This window comes from Athene cunicularia (genome assembly GCF_003259725.1).
Source record: "Athene cunicularia isolate RWA chromosome Z unlocalized genomic scaffold, athCun1 chrZ_part2, whole genome shotgun sequence".
Classification (NCBI taxonomy): domain Eukaryota; kingdom Metazoa; phylum Chordata; class Aves; order Strigiformes; family Strigidae; genus Athene; species Athene cunicularia.
Window position 1 is genome coordinate 6,062,189 of NW_020799143.1, and position 24,679 is coordinate 6,086,867.

Below are 24,679 nucleotides of genomic sequence, written 5' to 3' on the forward strand. Positions count from 1 at the left end.
GGGGGGGCGGTGCTTGTGTGTGTGTGTTAAGTAAAACCATTTTAGAAACAGCAATGATTGATCTTTATCGAAGGTTACACACTTTAAAAATAGAGGGGAACAAATAACAAGAAAATTAGCATTAATTTACAATTTTGAGTAGTGCTTAAAATAAAATTATTTCACACTACTTGAAGATAAGTTTCTAATTATTCATATAAGTATTGCTACTTTCTTTATTAACAAATACTGGACTAGAGCCACTATTGACACATCTCTGCATAACCCCTTATGTGGAAAGTAGGTATAACACAGTGCTTGTCACAATGATTACAAAGATGCAGGCAGTCTGTGAATTAGGTGTCATACTTTTATTTAGAGGTACTTTTTTTAGTTACATGTATCCATTTTTAGTATATTTCCTCCTTACCTTAAATTTTTAATTAGCTCAGCTTTGTATAAATAAAATATAATAATCCATAGATACTAAATGCTCAGATGTGAGCGTACAAATATTTTGACTAGTTTCTCAAACTGTGACAAAATCTGACAGTGTTTTTCAAGATATATTTTTATTATTAAAAATAACAAAAATAATTTACTATATGCTGCCTTTGATCCATATTCCTACCCTATTTTTTTTTGACAGCAGCAGGGTGATAGAGACATGGGGTAGAACACAATATATTGCTTAAGGGGGCAGTATCTTTTTTCACCGAGGTTACAAGTGATACCATCTTATTAAACACAAGAAAAATGAGCTTTTGGAAGAAGTGTGGTCAAAAAAAAAAGTTCCAAAATCTTTCTTCCCTTGCCAAAGCAGAACAGACCCAAACTCATGGATTAGATTCAGGTTCAGATCATATCTAATACACAGTACTAAGGTCCAAGACTTTGCTACAGGCCTCTCCTGTTTGTTGGGGTTTTTTTTAATTTCAGTATATATACTGAGAAAGCCACTGCTGTGAATGTCAGTGAATGACTGCTTGCTAAATACTGTAAACTGTACCTGTAAGAAAGTTGAACAAAACAACACCGAATTAGTTGTGGTTTGGCACAGCTTCATATTGGCTGCTTCTTCTGGATGGAGTGCAGGGTTTGGAGAGCTGCCAGTACCACTGACAGTGAACCAAACCATGAAATGTAAAACAAAGGGAAAGAAAAAAATTCCTTTGCTAAGGAAATGCTGTCAGCAACAGCACAGTATCCTTACGTACACTTTTAAACACTCCTGTATCATTGCATAACACTTTAAAAATCTTTAGTATGACATAAATCTTTCTTAAATAACAAAAATTAACAGCTGACAGCTACTTCCATTATTGTTTTTCCCCATATTCATTAGTGCTGTCTTATGCTCCTTGTTAAATACATTCCCCAGAGGGACCAAGGTGCCTAGGAGAGTGCAGCCTTAACACACCCAACTAACATAACTCCCCTTAGATTTTTCTGTGTCTTAATGACCATTCTGAATTGATTTATAGCTTCTGCCAGTGGTATTTAATACATGTCATGTGGAATATGGAGGAGCCATGCACCTAACTTTGTGAAAACACTAACGGTTCTAGAAAAACTGTTTACTAAGTAAAAGAGCAGCACTGGTTCCTCATCCAACACCTACCTACAGTGTAATTAAATGGCTCTATTCCTGCTACTGAGCCAGAACAAAACATACAAACATGAAATTACTTTTACCTCTGCACATGGTGTAAGGCTAATTACTTCACGTTTGGCTCTTTATAGAGCTACTACAAACTTCCAAGCAGAGATCCATAACCAGATGTAACCAAACACCATGGGCATGCTACTGCTTATTTACAGCTCTAAAGCCTAGAATTTATAAGTGTTGTTCTCGTTCCTGTAAATAACTCAAAACAACTCAAGGCCTCTTCCAAATAGTACTGTCATCTCCCTTTGGATAATCAGCCATACACTTCAACAATTTGTGCTGAATGACCATTAGGCAAGCTGCATCAGAGCAGAGTAGTACCCAAATATTTTTGGTAACACCTGCCAGAGCAGGAGATTCTGCTCTCATGCCCTCTGTCCTGGAGTATGCATCATGACAGTGACACAAGAGGAGGGGCATATAAGGCTGAGATTCAAGAATCAGTTCATAACCTAAAATGTCATTTTTTATTAATTCATATTCAAAATACAATAAGAAAAATAATTGACCTTGATAACATGACAAATACCACACCAACATTTCCATTTGCACACTGCAATGGGACAAATTCACTTTGCACATGTGCTGAGAGAAAATAATTAAACCTACAAACAAAAAGCCTAACCCTCTCATATAAGGATTCAGTGTATGCTCATGACAGCCTTAGCAAGAGAGTATCATCAGCCCGTAGTTCTGGAGCCTACCAGCAGTTCAGGGCAGAGGTGGCATAACAAGCAACTGTCCAGGAATGTGCCCCTCTTGACAAAAAGGAGGTCTGCTGGGAGAGCTTTCCTTCTCTACAGGCTTCCTCTCTACCTGACCAAATTCCTACGCTGTGACAACAGAGCCTTACCTATTCTCACTGTGAACAGACCTACTGCAGATGGCTGGAGTTTTACATACATAAAGTGAATTCTCTATGGAGAGTTGCCCAGACCTATGACCACATTAAATGAAGCAGACATTGTGTTCATATTTCTACTCCTCAGTCTGGAAAGGTCCACAGATCCATAACTGGATTTTATCAGAAGCAGACAGCTATAGAGGACAATTTTTTTCCCCAGTGGATAATGATATAAATTCTGCTTACCACACTGTTTCTGACAGGGTAAGGCACTTGCATATACTACAAAAAAAGGTTTACTCAGTGTTCCAGAGTAGGTTTGCGTCTTGTCAGTTCTCACAGAGTGTGCACATCGAAGCCAAAAAACATATCAATACCTTTCTGTGAGCATCCTGAGTTCTTAAAGAGGCAGATCATTAGTGTCAGCTGCCTTGGATATTCACTGTCAGTTTCTCCTCAACCTTCAAAGACTTCTTGTCTTATTCAGCTAACAACAGAGATAAATTATAAGCTATTTCAAATTGCATTTATTTATTTTTCCAGGTGTGATTTAACAGCCTTTGCATACTGCTTCAGAGCTCTCTTCCAAGAGTCCAAGACATTAAGATCACAGTGCTCTCCCCTGTTATTTATTGAATATGCAATTATCTTTACAGGTGAGTGCCATGTTCACCTGAAGAACCTCTGTCAGCATGAAAAATGCAGTGCAAAGGCTCTGCAGAGAGCCTTTTGTTATACTGCTCGCCTAGCTAACGTGAATTACTGGAGTTAGACGTGAAAGATGCTGGTAGCAGCTGATGCTAAGAAGCTCTGAGGAGTGTGGATGAGAAGACCATCAAGTATAGCAGAGAAGAAGATAAGGGGAAGCAGTAAAGAAAGCAGGTAACAAAACAAGGAAGATAGAGAGAAAAGGATGACAAAGAAATGTCAACCAACTAAACAATTACAAAAGCCAAACCAGAATACAGGGGAAGGAAAAAAAAGCAAAGCTTTTTCTGGTTAGGAAAATAAATTTGTAAGACTATGAAAATAAAGTGAGGGCTGGCAAAGCTTAAAAATCAAGAAACACTATTCTGTCCTTGTTAATGACCTTTTCAAACTCCTTTCTGAAGTGAAGCTTTAATCACAAACTTTTTATGTAGAAGACTGAAGCCACCTTGAAGCGGAATGAAGTATGAAACTGCTTCATCACAAGAAACCAAAATGCAAAACTTGAAAAAAGAGAAATCACTAATCTCTTTGGCTATCATTAAGGAAAATCTAGTGATTGGTGATCACTTCCAAAAGGAATAATCTACCATCAGATGTGTCATGCGGGCTACCTGAAGTAAATCAGCATAGCTGGTACAACTTTAGAAGACATCCTGTCAGAATCTGATCCTTCAACCATCACAAACAACACTGCTATTGTCAGTTTACTTAAATTGTTTATATGCAGCATGCAAATCTAACATGCCATTCTAGCAAATTATAGCAGTACTAAAGTATTACTCAAATCATCATTTTAAGGCAGTCATTTATATGTTACAAATAATAAAACCAAGGTGAAAGAAGTACTGCCTGGATTTCTCCCACTTGCACACAGAATGAATGGGAATGGCAGAAATAGGAAGCCTTGGCTGACAAGTTTCCCCTTTTAACTACTAGGCTGAACTTGCTCTCTCTAGAGGCCAGGCTACCACAGCAGCAATAGTCAGTACAACCGAAGTGTAAAAGTAAGTTAGTTTTTACAGTAGCAAGACTCTTTCAACTGACAAGGACGATTTGGCATCCCTTTCACTGGCTGCACCTCAGAGCACCACATACAACACACATCCTGCACTGCGCTCCAAACACCATACCAAACGCTGGCACAGGATCCCAGTAAGATCAATTATCCAAAGCATCTATAGGCAGAACCTTGCTTTTCACCTGAAATTTTACCAATCACTGTTCATGTTCACTGCTGGTAAACTTAAACTCCAGTTTCCATGCCAGCCTGTCTGTACATACTTCCTCAGATTCCTTTCAGGATGAAATCTCACATACCTGATCTGAAGCCCTTTCCCAGAAGGAAGCTTCAGTTTCAGAACTGAAAGAGGCCAGAGAAGACAAATATACATCACTATAATTCATGTATTAAAAAGGAATTTGCAGAGGCTTAGATTCAGTACTGGCTATTTCCTTTGTTAAGGAGAGAAGAAAAGAGAGAGGGCTGAGAATATTTATATACCACAGGTTAGGGGAGAAACGCTTACATTTTGCTGTTTCCCACATGTCTACAGAGCCATGACAAATAGTGGGAAATATCAGAGAGACTCAGAATTTAACTTCTCCTTAGAGAATAGGGCTGTTTTGCTCACAGGGCCTTTCCTATACTAATTAACAGTTTTCTGAAAGACTTTTCTTTGAACAAGATTTTGTATCCTACTTTAAAAGCCCATGTTGTCTCTGGTGCTATCCTCTCTAGTGGCTGCTCCAACACCACGGAAAAATAAACTGACACGAAAGAGGAGGAGTTTCAGGGTGTGATTAATAGACCACCTGGATCACACAACACAGAAAATTGCTCATTTAATGAGGTGAGGCATTATCAGTCTATTTGTATTATAACTTGCAGGTGCTGTGACAGTAAATTCAAAGTATCTGTAACTCAGGCCACAAACTGGTCTTTACACATGTGCAAGGATGCTGCAAAAAAGGTTTGCTGCTGAAATTCTTACACATTTTTCACATATGGCTCCACTGCAAACTCTCTAGGTAAGATAAAAAGAGTAGTCTCCTCTGCCTTATTTCCAAATGCCCAGAAAACCCTTGATCTCTGCTTGACATTGCTGATTACACTCATAAATGTGCAGCTCTGGAAGTTGTCTGGGATCCACAGTTCAAGCCTCAAGGGATACTGTGACTATTCTCCAGTATTATGGCTGCAACTGAGAAATATATTAAATCCTAAAATGAGTACTAACACTATGTTCATAAGGATTCCCCTTCAAAAATTAATCTAGTCACAAACAGTACCAAGTAAAAATTGATTTTAGTGTTACTGGCAAGTACAGAGAGGAAGGAAAATAGATAATGATTTTACATTTTTATTATAGCAAGCAAGTGAACAAAAAAAAAAAGTGGTGTTCGCATGTTTGCAAATCACTATATATTCTACAAAATATGCACAAAATAGAGAATATTCATATTACAGTTGATCACCTATAGATACCATCAGGCTACAAACTCCCTCAGTGAAAAAAAATTAACTAATCTCAGCCTTTTGCAGTACAGTTACTGAAAACAGGCTGTTGGGAAGTCAACAGAACAGCCTTGAAAGTTGTATTTATAAGTAATGTTATGCTTCTGTTGTATGCTGCTCTTAACAATCTCAAATAATAAAGCAACTAATCAACAGTTCAGAGAGAACTCAATCATCCTTTTTTTCAGGTTAAATGAGATCACAACTTTTACTATCCAAAACATTAGGCACCCAGGGTAGGACACATACATTAACATGAAGTCACTCTTCCTAAACTACATCTTCCTCTTCCTCAGTGACTTTTCAAATTTCTAGACAGTAAGAGGAAACTACCACTTGCAGAAATGTCTATCGGTCTTTGTTAGCTTTGGCATTCCTCTTGGTAACATATGAAGTCAGAGCCTCAAAATACCCAGTTGGTTTGAAGCAGTTTGTTATCTGACAGCATGGTGGGTAACAGTGCACATGCAGATCTTTAGCCTCCATTAGGTCTGAAGCTGCAGTTTTGTGTTGGCTTTCCAGAATTTGTCAGCATGTGATAACAAGGACACCACAAGCAAAATTACAGCAAAACTCCTCTGGCATGCCACAGCTACTTTGTCTGTCTTGATAGTGTCATTACAGTCAAAGATGATTTACTGCTTGTTTGTTAACAATTGTGCTAATATATGAAGTACTTCCCAAACAGGAAAAACAGGTAAACTCCTTGGCCTAAAGCACTTATAATCCAAACCTAAAAAAGCAACAGAGTGTAAATTAGAGGAGAGTAAGTTACTTAGGTAAAATGTGCTCACATCTAGATAATTCACCTTTTATAGTGCTACAGTGATTATTTATGAGATAGGGCTGTTGCTTAACTAAAAAGGACTGTTAGCTCTAATTATGTAGAGGTAAAATTGAAAACTACTGGATAAGTGGTCAAGGATAGTTCTTCCAAGTGGAATCACAGAAGGACTGCAAGGAAGGGACCTCTGGAAGTCATCTTGTCCATCCCCCCAGCTCCAGCAGGAATATATTAACTATTTGCAATTACCCTTCAAGTGTCATTACTAGTCAGCAAGTTTCCTTGTAGGCATTGTGGCAAGCATTTATATTTCAGAAGGGTCAGGAGGAAGAGAGACAAGAACCTTCTGAAGACAAAGTAATGAACAGCTTCCCACATAAGGGAGCACAAATGAAAACACAGACACGACTACAAAAGACTCAGCCAAACAGTGTAATGAGGCAGGCCTGAATGGTCAACAGATGATAGAAGTGGCTATAGCATACTACAGAAGACAGGTATCAAGGAGGTAAAGTTATGTGGGACTTTGAAGAGGACTTTAATTTGGTTCCATGGAAACGCCCAAAGAGAAGGTGGCAAATCCGTGTCAAGGACTGCTGTGGACATCAGGAAGAATAAATTTAGAGCACTCCACAGTTAATTGCCTGTAGGACTGGGTCAGAAAGAAAATGAACAGTCACAACATAGAAGAAGAATGAAAACCACTGTTCTCAGTATGCAGTACAACTGAGCGGGAGATTACAGGTCTTGGTTATGAGTCTGACAAGCTAGACTGAGAATAAGGAGAAACAAATCAATAGTCAAATTCACATACAAGGAAAAAAATAAGTGGTCTAATTTTTTGTGCTCCAGTTTTTGGACACTCTAATTCAGAAAGCCTCAGAGGGATGGGCTAATAAGGAAATAACAGAGGGATAAATGCTAAGAAAGGAGAGACAGGTTAAATTGTTACTCATTAGTGACAACTGCAGGGGTCATCTAAAATAAGTCAGTGGAGGGCAAGGGATGGGACCACAAAGGGCTCAGAGTGTGTCCGCAGAGCAGGGCAGAACTGCTCTTTCCTGTGCTTTGCAGTTTTAGTCTCTACACGCACCAGTGCACCCTGATGATGAAACAGGTACTACCCACAGTCCAGTCACTCTGGCCAGTCACCTTGGGGCACCTCGAGGAGCTCAGTGCTTTACCCCTCCTGCCTGCAAAATTTTTCTTTCAAAGGAAAACAAGTCTGTCCTTGAGTGCTGACAAATTTACAGACCGAAAGGAAAAAGAAAGATGATAGTCTGTTAAAAGAGAAGACCCTGAGATGTCTAGAGAGGACCCTAGAAACTCCTACCAATATGATGAGGAAGCTAAATACCATTCGATGAAGCAAGAAAGGACCAAAGTGTAAGGGTTGTCTAGAAAATGCATTTAAGACCTTAGTTTAAAATTGAGCGATTTCCATTAGGCTGTGGTGACATCAGTATCAGAAATTCAGCTTTGGAGACTCCTTTCATGTGATCTAACCAAACTGTTATCTCTTGGTTTAGTATATTCTTAAAGGAAAAAGCACACAAGTATGCAACTTCTGAGTCTTCCCTTATCTAAGGAAGCAGTTGTTTTTAACCCGTTCTACACTGCCACCTTCATCTACCCTAGAACAAATTTTTCATTCAACAAATGCCTCTGGCTAATGATAGCAACTGTTTCTAGGACTGGAGACAATGTCAAATGCTTTAGGAGGTCGTAACAACTAAATGAGCTAAGGTGACATTTCCTATTGAAAAACTGGGGAAAAATAAAGGCACTGATGTACCTTAAAGAGATCACTAATGCAGCCATGATCCAATCAGACACTTGCTGTAACCTCATATAAAGTACAAGAGTTAAGGCTCTGTTTTCTGCATTCCAAGCAAATTTGTAATAGGGAAATCAAAAAAATTAGTTGATTAAATAGCCACAGTTACTCAAAACTGTTGTATCATTTACAAATTGTAACTGCAGTATACACAAAAGGGAGAACTTAGTTACTCCTCATTAGGAAATTTATATTTACCCTATATAGGACAGCATCCAAATCAACTAATTTATGTAACTACTTGTCATCCAGTACCTCACTTCACAGAACAGAAACAGGTTTTAGCTTCTGTTTGCTAAACAAATGGTAGCACTTAGAGCAAAGAAAGTCAAAGCTTTGTTTCACCTCCATATTCTCAGGGTGATTAACAGGTGCTGCCAAGGCCAGCAAGATCCTAGACCATACTGGATCATGGGACAGGACTCAAAAAATCCCCATGTGCTTCCTACCCCCAGCCAATGACTTCCACATCTGCATTCAAGGAGATACTATGAGCCTTCTACCTTACCCAAATGAAATTATCATCCATACTGCTTTCTGTCCCATTAAGAAAAAAAAAATCAGCAAAGAGAGTGGCATCCTCCTGGGAGACCAATTCTATTATCTGCCCAATGCTCCTGTTTGTACAGCGTTGTGGTAGACTGAGCCTGCTCAGCAGCCACAGGCCCATATAGGTTTGCTCACTCCCAACCACACCTGCCCCCAGAGGTGAGGACACAAGGAGAGAGAGGACACAAAAGCAAAAGCAAGAAAACTCATAGGTAGACATAAAGACAGTTTAATAGGTGAAGGAAAGAAGCGGGGGGAGGGAAGAAAGAAGTGATGCAAAGGCAGTCAGTTTCCACCTCCGACAGGCAGATGGATGCCCAACAATGGCACCTTAGACCACAACACCTCCACTCCATCCTCCCCTACCCCAGGTTTTATTGCTGGGCATGACACTATACGCTATGGAAAATTCCTTTGGCCAGCTCCAATTCCTCAGCCATCCCCAAAAAACCTACAATCTACTAACTACAAGGCCAGGGCAGAGGGCAGGCAGCAGGGGAAGAGAGCGAAAGCCACAAACCCAAAACACAGCACCTTACAGGTGGCTATGAAGAAAGTTATCTCCATCTGAGACAGACCCAGTACAAACATGAAAAGCAGTACGAAGTAGCATACAACCCCACTGCAGATGACTGGCCAGCCACACACATGATTACAGTATCCTCATCCCAGTTAGGATGATTGTGTCCAGGGAGCACTGCTGTATCACACAGCACAGTTCTGCACCACACAAGGAGTGGTGCAATGCAGTGGCTGTCCATACACGAGTTTCACGGGCAGAGCACTACTGACCTGCTTCCTATTTTCTCTGAGAGAAGCCTAATTACTACAGACACGCAGCAAAATCCCACTGTTGCTTAATGAACTGTACCAGCACCTTGCACAACACTTGTTTCTGTCAGACCTCAAGCTCTGTCTAACAGTCCTAAAACAAATCTGTTGCTTGGAGATGGAGGGAATTCCAGGTCATACCTATAGACCTGACAAACATTATGGATCTGGAACTTAACTGAAGAACTTCATGCCGTTGGAAGCTCCCCAACAAGAAAAACATCTCCTGAATGTTCCTTTCAAAAGGCTGAGAGAGACTGACTTGAGTCCTTGTTGCCTGAAGTTAAAAGTGTTTAACCCAGAGAACTTTAGGTGAAAATGTGAGCCTAGAAGTTTCTGCACGTTACTGCAGCAGCCATCTTCATGGTATACCCTGTATTTATAAACTTAGGATATTTCTGCTCAGGACTTTCAATGAGTGAATACTTGCTCTCATAACAGATTCAAATTCATGAGCCTGTCTACTTAGCCAAACAACCCCAGGCTTTTTGGGCATGTATTCAACTGCTTAATCTAGCATGAGGAGATGGTTCCCGTCAGTAACCAAAGCCAGGTCTCAGTCTGGCATTTGCAAATGTACTCCTGTAAAGGAGATAGGATGCAGAAAATTTAATAACAAGCTTGCTTGCTTCTTCTTTTTTTTTTTTTTTTTTTTTTTTTTAAGAATTACAATTTGCAAAGATAAACTGAGTTGGGGTTTTTTTCCTTCCTATAAAAGCTCAAGGATTCTCCTATAGAAGGTTGAGGATTCACATGGATCTGTGAAAGCATGTGTTTTTTACCTCTCCCTTTTCTGGCTCACAGGTCCAATTTGTAGTCCATTATGGAAATTAAATATAAAAAATATTTTTAGCAAGGATTTCCATTTAACAGATTTGTACATCTTATAGAAAAAAACAGAAAAAACTTATAGGATTCTCTGATTAAACAGTGAGCAAACAAAACACTGACAAATTATTTATAGCCATCATGTTCAACTTACACACAGGAGCCATCTATTTGGTGCGGGCAATAGAAGGCTAACAGTTAAGATCAGTTAAGTAAAAGAGTATGTCAGTCAACCTGGGAATTCAAGTAAAAGTAGCTATCTAAGTTTTATCCAATTAAATATGAGTATTTTTTCTTTGGTATTCTATATTTTTCATTATGAGTAGACTAAATTAAAAACTATTCCTAACAGGCACAGAATTATTTCTGATGATAAGGCTATGCATTTAAAAAGTGTCTTGACTTTCATGCTAATTTCAATTCCTTCTAAATGTATTTTCAGATAGGAATACTAAGGCTCAGCTATCCTACAAGCAAATACAGACAGAGATGAGAAGACTTAAAATGAGAGGGCCTAATGAAGATACTGCTATAGAGAGTTGGTCAGAAGCAGACAAACCTACACAACTCTTAATTTTTTCTCACTATGGAATTGAGCTGTCTGGAGACAACAGGGAACAAGTTCTTTCTAAAGCTGTTCCTAAAGTTCTTCCTAACCTAAGAAATTCAGACCACAGAGTCTTTCAGGTATGCACAATGGACAACAGCAAGGGTGGCAAGATGCATTGATTTGGCTTCTGAAAGCTGTGATGTTTCCTGTCTTACACTACTAGAGTAACCTCCTTGCTCAATATTCACATGGGATTTTCAAAGCCTAAAGATCAGATCTGAAATTTGAAAACTGTGTTTTACATCATCTCTATTTTTTGACCAGAAAACCACTATGTACCAGTAAAATTTTTGTCTGAGATACTGGAAGTGCTCTTGTAATTAGCTTTTGCATCATTGAAACTTTGAGGATCTACATGATGCTTAATAATCACATCATTTCTTATTCCCATTGTTTGTTTTTTTTTTAAAAAACATATAATGAATGATCTTTGCCATTACAAAAAGTCTTGTAGAAAGGGAAGAGGAAAATAACTCTTCCGTGACAGTTTTTCAGCAGCAAGGGAAAAAAAAAAAAAAAAGACAGACAATTTCTTCAATTTATTATTCAGATTTTTACAGTGGCTTATGTAGGAACCAATTAGTTTTAACCTCCATTCAGTTGTATGGAATGCCTCCACAAGAGCTCTTAACACAAAGCTAAGACACAAGCAGACATAGTGTAAAGACAAGAACTCCGCTAATATTATCCTCACAGAGATATCAGAATTGCTATTTTCACATGGTTTTGATAAAAAATATTATAGACACAACATTCTAAACTCTTAATATTAGTCCTTGGGATTACATAAACTATGGCTGCACAAAAGAAAACTTCCTCGCGCAGTCACTGGAAGTGCAGATAGCAAAATTCAATCCAAAGGGACAGAAGTACAAAGAAAAGAAACAGTTACAATCCTGGAAAGCAAAATGACAAGATTAAAAACTAATTTTAATTAATCACTGGGATTAAAAGACTGCATTGAATGATAATATTTTTTATCAGAGACACCTGAAGAACTGTCATTTAGAAATCTTCCTCCCCTTCTTTTAAATACCTGGTTGAATGCAAATTACCTTTCTGAAGACTTGCTGAAGTTATATTGATTACTTATTTAGCAAAGCCTACTCAAAATTTGTGTTTTATTGCTAGCTTTCATCCGCAGACCCTAAGCAAGCTGAGAAATGACTACTTCACTGTGAATGAGTAGCGATACTGTACTTCCCATGCCACTGCTGCCAGTGCACAAATGCATTCCCAAAACTCCACTCTCACAAACCTTCAAAACAAGATGGAAGCAGCTTGCAATACACCTGTTCAAAGGTATTTCAGAAACTCTAGGGACAATTCTGCCAGAGAGCAGCTGCCTGTGTGGATCACAAAAGGGCTTTCAAAGCACGCTGTGCATGCACAGGAAAGCACATGATGAGCTCTGGCTCCAGCAGAGTACTCACTTGTGTTACTTCAGCTACCTGTGTGTAACCATCACGGATTCCTTCTAATTGCAAGCTTCGGCTACACATTTTCCATCAGCTCCTGCTGTTTCTCACCCATGCAGGCTGCAAAGTGAAAACACCTTCAAGTCAAACTTTACAGGGCCATGTTACCAGATATGGAATTGCAGACATGTACATAGAGGGTGGAGTCCTCTTCAGACAAACATTTTCTTACCAGTGTGCTAATATCTGTCTTTTCTAACAAAACTCATTAGGAAATGGAGTTTAAAACTGTTCATATAATATTTTTAATGACTTGAAATTCTGATCAGTAAACCTATACAAATTACACCAAGTTCTAATGCTCTTTGGTTAAACTTACTCTGATGTGACAGCTGGATATCAAATAAAACATGGCAAGCAAGAAATATTCATTACATATGTCCTGGTTTTGGCTAGGATGGAGTTAACTTTTTGGGCTGAGAAGGAACCCAGAGGGCTGGGTCTCCATCACGGGAGCATGCTAATAATCAGCACTTATCAAAACAAAACATAATTAATGTATTGCTTTAGATGGGAATTTGTTATAATACTGATATATCAAATAACATTTACACAATTGTGGCCTGTTTTTTAAAAAAATCAGCTTATAATAGTCTCATAAGAACCAACAATAACAGAGTGAAATAACTCTAGGAAAAGGACAATAAAAACAATTTATGTATGCTGTGGTAGGGCCCAAAAAATGCTTCAGACCATCTTATGGCTTTGTCCAGTCTTGGGTGTCCCACATGCAGAGACACCAACTTGTGTGTCTCTGCAGGAGAACCTTCTCCAAATACTTTGATGCTGCTGTGACAACTATAAAACTCTGTCTACACATTCCAGTGTTGAATTCATATGCACACATTGCTGGGCACACTGCAGATCCTGGATATATATCCAGGATGTGAAAATTACATTTATGATTATGGTTAAAATGGTCACTTCTCCTGTTTATGGCCAGGGCTGCCTTTTGCCCCACCTCTTTACTGTACATTTCATTAGACCAGCCACATGTGACAACAGGGTTAGCAGGGTTTCATCATCTCCAAAGGGTAACACAGATTCTGAAACAGAGTTGTCTTCTCTCTGCAGCCCTGAGCATGGGGAGTGAGAGTGAGCAAATGCCTGCCAGTACCTGAGGATGTACCCATACCCACCAGTCTTATAAACACACTCTACTTGCAGAAGACCTTAAGTGAAGTTGTGGTTTTCACCAGCAAATAAAACACTATTTCCACTCCTATTTAGATAAAATCTAACTGGCCCGAGGAGTAATTCAGGAGCTCATGTACACACTGAAGCTGCTTTCAGCCTAACCCCAACTCCCGGCCTAAGCTTGTTCAACTTCATTAGACAACTGCTGTTCATAGAGCTGAGTGACCTCTACATAGGACCTATAAGGCTGTCACCTCTCAGTCTTGCTTTCTGTAGCTAACTGGAAATGGCAAGGCTCATTAAGTTTCAGCAGCCAGGTTGTTAGCCACCTTATCCATGAATATCATATGCATTATGTTATTAGTAATTATTTGCATTGGGCAATATAAATTTGCGAACAGGCTTTCCATTTGTCAGCATGCACCAACTCAACTGTAAATAACATCACTACTGAGAGGAAAAAAAGAATAGGAAGGCGTAGCTATCAATTAAACCACCATGATCCCAGGAGACAAATTCTCTAGGTGACATTCAGCAAACCACATGGACTACAGTTCCCCTATTTAAGCCAAATCATGTCTGTGTTAGGACTACATTCCTTTCCCTCCCCTCCTTTAACTGTGGTACCATTTCTTGTTCCCTCCCTTTCATTGGTAATTTACAATGATCCAACTCTGGGTGCTGAATCATCCCTAAATTAGTCCTACTAGAAAATAAACAAGCAGTCTTCTGCTGGTGTACCTCTCTGAACCAGCTCACCACTAAGCCAGCTGAGCACCAGCCGTAGCTCATTTCACAAGGATCTTTCCCTCTCCTAAGGGGCCAGCTTGCTTCCTGCAAGCAATGCTGTGAGCTCTCTGGCCTCTGCAAAGCCTCAGGCACAGCAAGTTTGTTTCAGCCTCACTGAGCACCTAGTGGAAAGGAGAGAGGGTCTCCTTCTAGGTAGCTGTGGTGGAAGTGTCCTGGAGCAGGATGATGTTTGAAGGCTCCCTTGGCTCACAGGGAGAGGAGACAACCTCAGAGCGAGGAGCTGAAGTCTGGCATACACCCTCCATACAAATTCACACAAAGCTGCAGGACTGGCTGACAGCAAGACAAGGGAGTCTGTGGCAAACAGATTAAGGAACAGCCTCAGTCTGCTCTCATGCTCCATGCATCTTCCATCAGTTTATCCACCAGCTTATATCCTGTGTGTGTTTCCCTACAACAGGAAGACGTTTCTCATGTAAGCAAATCAGGAAGCCTGTTTCCCACCTCCAAAAGCCCAGCTCTGTTGCAAGGCAGAAAGGACATCAGTAATTCATGATGCCAAATTGTTTAATTGCTGTTTCATATCTTACAAGTACAAATTTCTTGGGCATTGAAAAGCTCCCTCTTCAGTAGCCCCAAGCACAACATGCTCTGTGTTTGACATTTTTCCACACAATAGAAGTTTTTGTTTGTTCTGAGAAGGGGACACAACACAAAACAAATGTAAATGAGGGGAAATATAGCAAACACATATGGAACATGGAAATTTATCTCCTTTACTGATCTCCCTGACATAACCAAAGAGATATCACTATGATTACTACAGTAGTGCATGCTGATGATGTCCAAGTATGGGGACCTATGCCACCAGGCACTGTACAAACAACAGAAGAGCAATTAAAATCCTTGTCTTGAATTGTTTAGAGTGCACAGGCTGGCACTGAGCAAAAAAAGAGGAAAACATAAAAGCAGAATGATGATGTTGGCAAAAATACTGGTTCTACCACCTTTATTTTAGAAGGGGAAGGCTAGCAAGAAAACAAAAAGTGCAAGGTAAATACAAGCAAAATGGAAAAACAGGAAAGCACAAGAGCTCAAGGCAGAAAAAAGGTGAAGGAAGTGTGGAAGGATGCTGAAGTGCTAAGACTGGGGATGCAGACATACTCCAGATCAGAAACAGACATTCCTGAGACTGATTTAACATGTGGTTTTGTTACAATTAAGTGTTGTGTGGGTGTTACCGTCTTAAATTCCATCTTAAAACGCTGTTCCTCTGATTTTTCAAGGGGAATGAACAACGCTTGGTAAAACTAGTTTGAATGAATGTCATGTAAAAAGCTGAGGTTTTATCAACATGAAGTCCCCCCACAGGATACCACATCCTTATATTGGGAAGAATTTACTGGGTTATTTCATCTGAGGTCTTAATCCGAATCTAAGCATTTATTTTCTGGCAGCCATCAATCTGTAAGATCCCAGCATTCCGGAGGAAAGGCAGTCCTCCCTGGGAGCTCTATTGGGAGGGGACACAAAGGGTACTCAAGAGACTCAAGGAGCACCCTGTTGTGCGAGATGGAATCGTGCTGGGATTAGTTTGGAAGCTAAACATTTCACCTTAGAAATGCTAAAGCAAAATGTTCTGGTACTTCCATGGGGACATTTTTTTTACTTTTGTACCAAAGACTTTAATTTCAGGATGGAAGTAAGTATCAAGATACCAGAATTTTCGTTATAACAAGAATCCCCATTTTGAGAGTTTACCCAGGAGAGCTGTACCAGAGTTGTGGGAGTCTTTAAGAAGAAAAAGCTCATCCCACTCTTCCTCCCTTGTCCTCTGTCAAAACCCCAACATAACCACAACAACTTAGACTGCTATCAGGCCAGCGAGAATTTTGTATTAAATGATTCCCCTTGGCCACACTGGGCCATTCAGCTGAATTAAGTCAAAGGGACTGCTGGCAGGCTTAAAAATAGGCATGTGTTTAAGAGCTTTGCTGTCTTTGTTGCTGCAGTAAAAAAAAAAAAGGAAGTTGGAGAGGCATCAATCTGGAATTGAAAATATCATCCATATATCCAAGACACAAAATATAATTTGAATTAATAATTCATTCTGGTCTATAGTGCCTTGCATGAAGCTTAACTGAGAGCAAAGTGAGAGATACTAGCTCCTTTCCCTCTCCCTGTTATTTTAGATTAATTTGAAAACAGGTTCAGAAGAAAGAGAGATAGAAGACACTGTGCTGTGGGAATTGGTGTATCATAGTAAGGGAACTGAGGAATAACTGTAGCACAGCACTGAGTGGACTGAGAGAGCAAGGATGACATATGGGTAAGGCAAGAATTCCTTGATAAGTGTTCTACTTTGTATTATCACTTTATTGGATTTCAGTACTTGGATTTTGTGACAAGCCTTCCTGCACAGTGTCATTAATATTTTTCCTTCCTTCAAGACTGTGGCTCTAAGCAGCAGCAGTATTCCTTCTCGACAGCTTCCAGAAGGAAGACATCCCCCTCAGCAGTGAAAATCTGCTATGCCTACCTCTGTAATGCTCTCACATATTTTTCCTCGGTCTATAATCTACATTCTATTTTAAACAAAGGATGCCCACACTGGCTCTTCTGGGCTTGCCCTAGCTAGCTAGAGTCATCTTTAGGGTAATATGTCATTCAATCCATGACAGTCTGAGGATGAATCCATTCAGAAGGTTCGCAAAAACAAGCCACCTAAAATTTGTATCAGGGGACCTGGAGAAAAAAACTAATTACATAGAACAAGCTATGCAGATGCTAGCTGTGTTTTCAAATGTAGATGAAGTTTCTAACACACATCTCTGAAAAGAGTTTCTGTCTACTGCAGAGAAGGAATAAGTAATACTCTCTAAAAATTCAGGAAGGTGTTGGAAGACAGAGAGCAGACATATGTCGATTTTCCTTTTAGATAAACCACATATTTCAGCGGCAACATGCCAGATTTCCTCTTCCCCACTTTCAGTGTTGTTTTTCTTTCTCTTCTGATTCTCCTTCTGATGTTCTCCAGTGCAACCCTGCAGGTTGTGAACATACACATTACAACTAGTGTTACAGGAGTCAGCTGAGGCATCAGAAACAGTGTAGGCACATTAACACAGAGGATAAATTAGCATGCGTGAAGATCATGGTAAAAGCACAGCCAGTACCTGAGCTTGTCCATCTCTACCCAGTGCTGCAGCCAGAGGTTTGGCAAAGAGCAGAACTGGCTTTTTTTCTCTCCAGGAGGTGCTACTTCATCCACATGCACACTGGCCCCCAGCTGTGCAGAAGAGCAACTGAACAAGCTAGAGAATCGTCTCCCTTATGTCTCCCTTATTTTCCATGTTTCCTCCTCCTGGTTCACACAGTCAGGGCTGTCCCCTGCAACAGCATGATACTAGGCTGTGATATTTGCTTGGCAGGACTATGACAGTGGGCGATGTTATATAGTGTTGTTACCTCTTTAATCTTCAACTGCATATGAAACATTTGAAGCCAATCCAGCTCCAGTAGAGTCAAAAAAGGATGCAAAATAAACAGTGTCCCGCTCTACTGTCCAGTCACTGCAGACAGACCAGTCCCAGGCAGGGTCCTGAAGGCCAGTATCCTCACTATCTGCTGCTAACCAGTGGTGGAAGGAGGAATTTTAGAATAAAATTTGCAGCTACAACACAGAATGTGCTATCCTGTCTCCATTAATTAGCTGTGCTATCTTTGAAGGAGCTCTCTTGGGTACAGTAATATCCATTGCCCTATGCCATATCCACATGCTCCATAAGCCTTAACTATCTGCTCACACAGAGGTGGTATTACATCACTCTGTCTGCTTTGATGAATGCTCTACAACAAGGTTCATCCCAGGGGGAAAAACTGTGGGAACCAGTTTACAAACTACATCTAATGGGAAGCCACAACGGCCATCAGCAGCATGCCATGGGACAGCAGAAGCAGTCCACCTTCCCAACCCTATGTAGGGCTGAGGTTGAGTGGGACCCAAAGCATTTTCTCCTCTCTCTGCAGAAAGCACCACCAGAATCTGACTGTTGCACAACAGGAAAATTCAGGAAAGCAGAAGAAACCAGCAGAAACCAAGGTATTCCAATGGCAAGTCCAAAGTCACTTTGAGGAGCCCCCAAGAGTGTGTCATCTTCACGCAAAGAGAAGGCGGCTCTGCCTTCTGTATGTATGCCACAAGAAGTACAATTACCCTGATGGTTTTAATAAGCAAAATTGTATTTGATAGACCAAAACAGCTCTCATCCTAATTACAGACATTTGAGGCAGTAGATATTACTCACCCACTCAGAGCTCAAGACTGTGAGCCACTAGGCAGTTTGAAACATGCTTGAACTCCTGCAGCAGATGAATCCCATCTTTAATGGCAAGTGAAGACCACACTGAAGTTATGGACTTGATACAGAATTTGCCTGTGAAATCCTGTGGCCTGTAATAGGCCCCAAGAGATGAGAACAGACAAGGTCCCTTCCAGCTACGAAATCTGGCAACCAGCTAATCCCTATGCTCCCAGAGGAGCCTACTGCCCAAGTAAACCTGCAGCTACCGCACACAAGTACTCTATCATCTGGAAGTTTCAAACCAGACATCATACACCCGGAGACACTGTCACAACAGTCATTAACACAGAAAGAGAAGTTGCAAGTCGGCTGCTTCACTGGCCTAACAGACAGCAAGAGACTAAGCCATCAGCAATTAATTAAAGGTCAATGACACTTAAAACACTGAAGAATGCACATCCCAGACTATTTATAATTGGCAAATATACTTAGATAAAGCAAGTCATAATCCCACTAGTTGCTTCAAGCTGCCACTCTTCACCTTATCCCACTCCCTTTACAAACCGTGGGGACCACAGGAGAGTTACCTACAGGAGTGCTGTGCCCAGGATCAGCACCAGATGGTCTCCAACATCGTTCATCGGCAGCCTGCTTTGAAGCCCATGGACATGGCTTCAGGCTAATGGTTGGACTGGGTGATCTTCAAGGTCTTTTCCAACCTAGATGATTCTGTGATTCTGTGACATGAGTTATCAGCAGTGAGAGCTTTTCTGTTTATTTCAACGGGCATTGCATGAGTTGTAAATATCCTTGACAAAACCAGTAATTTCTAATGGATAAATATTCTCTGCTTTCACTGGTTTCATGACTTTGAAATGGCTAAATTGCTCTGTACAGCCACAGTTGAGACATTACTCGGCATACCTCCTGCATGAACTATTAACAGCCCATGTCCTAAAATGAGTGCAACACAGGGTTAAAATTAACTTTAAAAATTTGTTGACAATGGAAGTCTAACTCCTCTGACATACTGCAGGCACTACTAGTGAGTAGTTTCATAATTCCCTATATCTGCAAAGAACCGTACAACCCGTGACTATTAAGAGAAAAAAAAGAAACAAAAACCCCAAACAAAACCACACACACCCCCCAAAAAAAACCACAAAACCCAACAAAAAACCACACCCCAACAAGCAAAAACATACGAAACTCCACGGCTGAATCTCAGAAATAGCTAGGGTTTGTCACAACCTCTGCAACAGAAAATAAACTGTCTTTCTCGTCTTCCTCCCCGCTCCCGACCCAGGAAGGTCCTGAAGGTAATTCTGTCTGAAAGAGTCCAGCTAGATCACTTTAGCTGGACATTTTTACTGTCGGTACTGGGTTTTGATTTTTTTCGATTATAAGAGTTAAAATTAAACGCCCTCCTCCCCGAGCCAGACATTTCTGTTCGCATGTGTCCAATTGTACCTACTTCATTTACCAGGACGCTCAAGCTGTCCCTCCAAAACACAAACTAACCAGCCAAATAAACTGCAAAAAAGCCACGACCCGATGCCGCCAGGACCCCAACGCCCCACGTACCGTGCCCTCGGTTCCGCCGGCGGCACGGGACTTGGCTGCCATCGATCCGCCGCGGGCAGACGCGGACGCACAGCCCCCGCCCCGCCGGGCCGGGCCGCCCTCTTCTCCTTCTGCTCCTGCTCTCCCCGCCGGGAACGCGGCGAATTTGCACGTCCGGGCTGTAAAGCGGCGGCGGGGCCGGGAGCTGAGGCAGGCACTGGCCAAGTTCAGGGACGCAGCCGGGCTCTGGGGAGGCGGCGGCGCCCCCTCGGGCCAGCAGAGAGGAGCGTGGGGAGGCGGGCGGCGGCCGCGGCGCGGATGGCCGCACGGCAGGCGGCAGGTCCGCGGGCAGGCAGGCCGACAGCGGCGGCACCGCCACCTGCCCTGCGACGGCTTGAAACGGGCTCGTCCCCTGCCCAGCGCCAGGCTGCGAGGGAGCCGCCAGGTAGCGGGAACCGCCTCTCAGTCTTGGTGTTAACGGGAACGGTGCGAGACCCGAGGCTGGATCTACAACAAACACAGCAAATAAACTGTCAAGCAAAAACCCCAACCAAACAAAATCAAACAAGCAAACAAAAAACGAACGTGGAAAACCAATTAATCAGTTTCTCATCACAACTTAGAACCTCAAAATACCTATTTCATGGTAGTCTGAGAGAAGAAGCTTTTCTGAAACCTGCTGCACCTTCGCACTCGTGAAGCTCACGTTGATGTCAATGAAAATGTCCCAAGTCACTGAAAATCAGTTAAAGCTGTATATAAAATGACAGCTTAAAGTTCCTAACATAAAACCCTAAAGGAATAACCTGAACACTAATATTTTTGTTTGCTTAACTATAGTTCTTGGTTTAATGGCCTTTCTCAAGCAACACTGCTTTTTTTTGTTCAAAAATAAATAAATATTGCAGGGCTGAGATAGTATCTATTTTGCTGTATTTTGGTAAAACTGCTGTGTTCTTGTCATACAACTGCACATTACAACACCAAGATACACTTAATTTTTTATAGAAGCCTGATCATGTGGCAGTTTTACCTTTAGTCCGCTTTCCCACCTATCTTTGCGCCTGGATGTGTGTTTACCCATAGTGACAAGCTGCTCTTCTGTATAGAAATGGAAGCTGCATACAGGTGCTACCTGTGTATTAAAATAAAAGGATAGGGCCATGGCTGTTGAGGTCATTCAGTAAATCTTGACAATAAGCAGGCAAATTAAATTAAGCAGAAATGTAGATGTTCACTACATTTGAGTGGTAATGTCAGTAAAGTCACTTGGATCCTAGCCTTGCAAACATCCATGGAGACTTTGTTGCAATGGATGCCTCACCTCTTCAAGTAAAAGCTTAAATATGCATCAAGACCCATACAGACATCAACTCTTATGTGTATAAAGGTGGTTTCTGACCACTTTTTTGTCTTTAAGTGTCTGAATTTTGCGGTGATGTTCATCAAGCACTTGTCTAAAACAAAACAGACTGTTTTGGGAGAAATAAAATTAAAGAGCCTTGTTACCAGTAGATCGGTGTCCTTTATGCCATGAACTTCCTACCACTGCAGCAATGTGGCTCCTTGGCATATTTTCTTTGATATGCCATCTGGATGAGAGATGATAAATGTCACAGTCAGTATTAAGCTACACTTCTGCTCTTTGCTTGGGAGCAGTCAGCTGGCCAAAAGGTATGGTGGTTTCATTCAGCACAATTTTTTCCGCACTGGGGGACATGGATGGAGAAATTTCTGTTACCTTCCTGGGAAACCTGTAGTAATGAAATAGTGGAAAAAAACCACCCCAAACAACCAGCTGGATCACTTTGTTGAAGTGGTCCCCAGATAAAACATTCCTAGGAAGGAGTCAGAGAGAAAGGGGAGAAGGGAAGGAAGAGAATAGGGCTGATAACATAATTACACAGTCCATGTCTCATTTCTTCAGGAGACAGGCTGAAAATATATGGCCTATAGTAATGCCCTGAATTAAAGCTGACAGTTTGGTATGCCCTGATCACCACAGTATCTAGGTACATTCCAGTAATACAGACAGGACATTGTGTATGTGCTTTTTAATTGGCCAGAAGTAGGATATAAGTTCATCTTGTATAAAAGCTCTTTTTACATTGCAGGGATAGTACATTAAGGAGCTTTGCACTCCTGCCAACATTCACTGTCAAAAGAGTGAACTGCCAGTTTTCACAAAATTGCATATGCCTCCATAAATATATATTCAGCAGGGCTTATGCCTTCTTGTTTTAAGGTTATACTTTAACACATTTGATTAGAGAGATGCATGTGCTGGGAGCCTGCTGCATTTATTATGCTCAAAAAGAAGAAAAAACCCTCAAATTTACTTATGTTTCATACTTTCTTGTCTTTGGAAAATGAAGGTGGCAGACCTGCTAGTTATGCTAAGTCACACAAGCACTTGTTCAGTCTCCCCACATGTCAAAGGAAATGGAACGTAGTTAACTATTTGAGGTAAAATTCTCATCCTATTGAGGTTAATAATTATTTTGCCTATGGGATCAAAAATTCACATGACTACTTTTAGGACTGATAATGGCAGCAAAATGGAAGATGATGCTGAAACACTTCTCTGATCTGCTGCTTAGAAGATGTGAACTCTACGTGTTCACATGTGAAGACAGTAATTGAATGCCTTATTATTCCACTGAGCAGAGCTGCTGGCTTCAGAAGAGAAGGTGGCCTCCTGGAGTTTTTACTTTAGTATTTTGTATTCCTTAGAGAAGGTAACAGAGAAGGGAATAACATCCTTAGCAACCTTGACACAACCTAATTTTGCAATGAGAAAACTACAGTAGCACCTACGGTCCGAAATGAACTGTCAGTCTCTTGTTGATCACCTTGTCCTGCAGTGCTTTTATCTGGAAATGATTATTGCACAGCTCATTCTTTGAGGTGTGCCACCAACAGTCCATATTGACGTGTTTCCATCTCCTATCTTTGTGTCCAAACGGATGAGAAAAGGCCTTCCACTCCCTTAAAACAGTAGAATGGTGGTATTTTATCAGATACCACTGGAAGGTTTTGGCAGTATATCCCATGTTTTAGCTTTGGAAGGACAGGGAGGTGTTTGGAGGCGAGTGGCTGTCAGTGATGTTTCCATACCATAGAATATTCACTCTTGAGTCCAGGCCTGTTGCTTGTACTTGTGCCTATGATGACATTTCTTACACAGATGAATCTGCTGCTTGTGTTGACAAGGAAAATAGGATTGAGGCATGCACAATGCAGAGTTATGTTTGACTGTACACTAGAAGAGATAATAGAAACAGCCACCCCTTCTCTGTACATTATATACAACTAGCACTCACAGCCAGAAATAATGTAAAACCTCCATGTCACTGATAAAGGCCACACCATATACAAAAACTATTATAAAAACCCTGTTATCACTCACTTTACAAAATAAAGGGGATAAAAAAAATCTGACACTTGCTACGGAAGAAAATCTCCACAGTCTGAATGAATAGGGAACAAGGGATTCATCATCTTCTATATGAACAGAAGTTTACTTTTAGGTTCAATTTTTTTTTCTTCCCAAAACAGGCATTATTAAAAGAAAGGCAAATCATTCTCTAATGGCTATTCCAGCCTCTGTCAGTGATGTGTACTGGGAAACGGGGCAAGCCCACATGACCTCTATCCTCCATATCTTTGAGATAATAATGGTATATTTTAGAAAAGCACTTGAAATGGTTGAGAAGTGCTGTATGCCAGTTCTCTTATTACAAAACCTCAGTAAAGAAAAACCTGGGCCTTCTGAAACCATCTCAGATTATAGAAGGAAAGCAAAAGGCACTTGCTTGCTGATACAGAGGTAGTTCAAACCTATTATTTAATAGTAACTTGTGGTACACTTAAAAGTTTGACTGTAGCATTATGAACTGCTGAACGTGTAGTTCTTGACTCTAGGGTCCTCTTCTGTCAATGGTGATGAAAAGCACTGTGAATAGGGCAAAGCTATGCTACAACATACTATTCAAGAAGCATCTTGCTATTTCAAGTTTTGTCTTTTTTTTTCCTCATGATGGGTAAAGCATCACACTTAATGCTTTGCTGGGTTACTCAAGTTCAGTCACTCCCAAGAAGTTTCAGCTTGGTTTTTTTTAACAATCTTCTCAACTTACTCTTCCTCTACAATGTAAATGATCACACCAGGGTAAAGCAGAGGGCTCTAAAGGTAAAGTAAGGCTACAAAAAGAATTACTTAAAAGCCAGGATGAATGTTTTCCTTTAGAAGGAACAGTTGGCTCTAATTTTGGTTTTGGATCAAACAGT

At 40.7% G+C, this 24,679-nt stretch overlaps 1 protein-coding gene across 1 annotated transcript in view; it reads right to left on the reverse strand.

Moving 5' to 3' along the window:
• The window catches only part of MARCH3 (membrane associated ring-CH-type finger 3), a 67,704-nt gene extending 46,972 nt beyond the window's left edge, over positions 1–20,732 (reverse strand). Inside the window, exon 1 of the mRNA XM_026866400.1 lies at positions 20,411–20,732. The gene's annotated coding sequence lies outside the window, so the exon portion shown is untranslated. The remainder of the gene's footprint in view (positions 1–20,410) is intronic.
• Between the last annotated feature and the right edge of the window lie 3,947 nt (positions 20,733–24,679).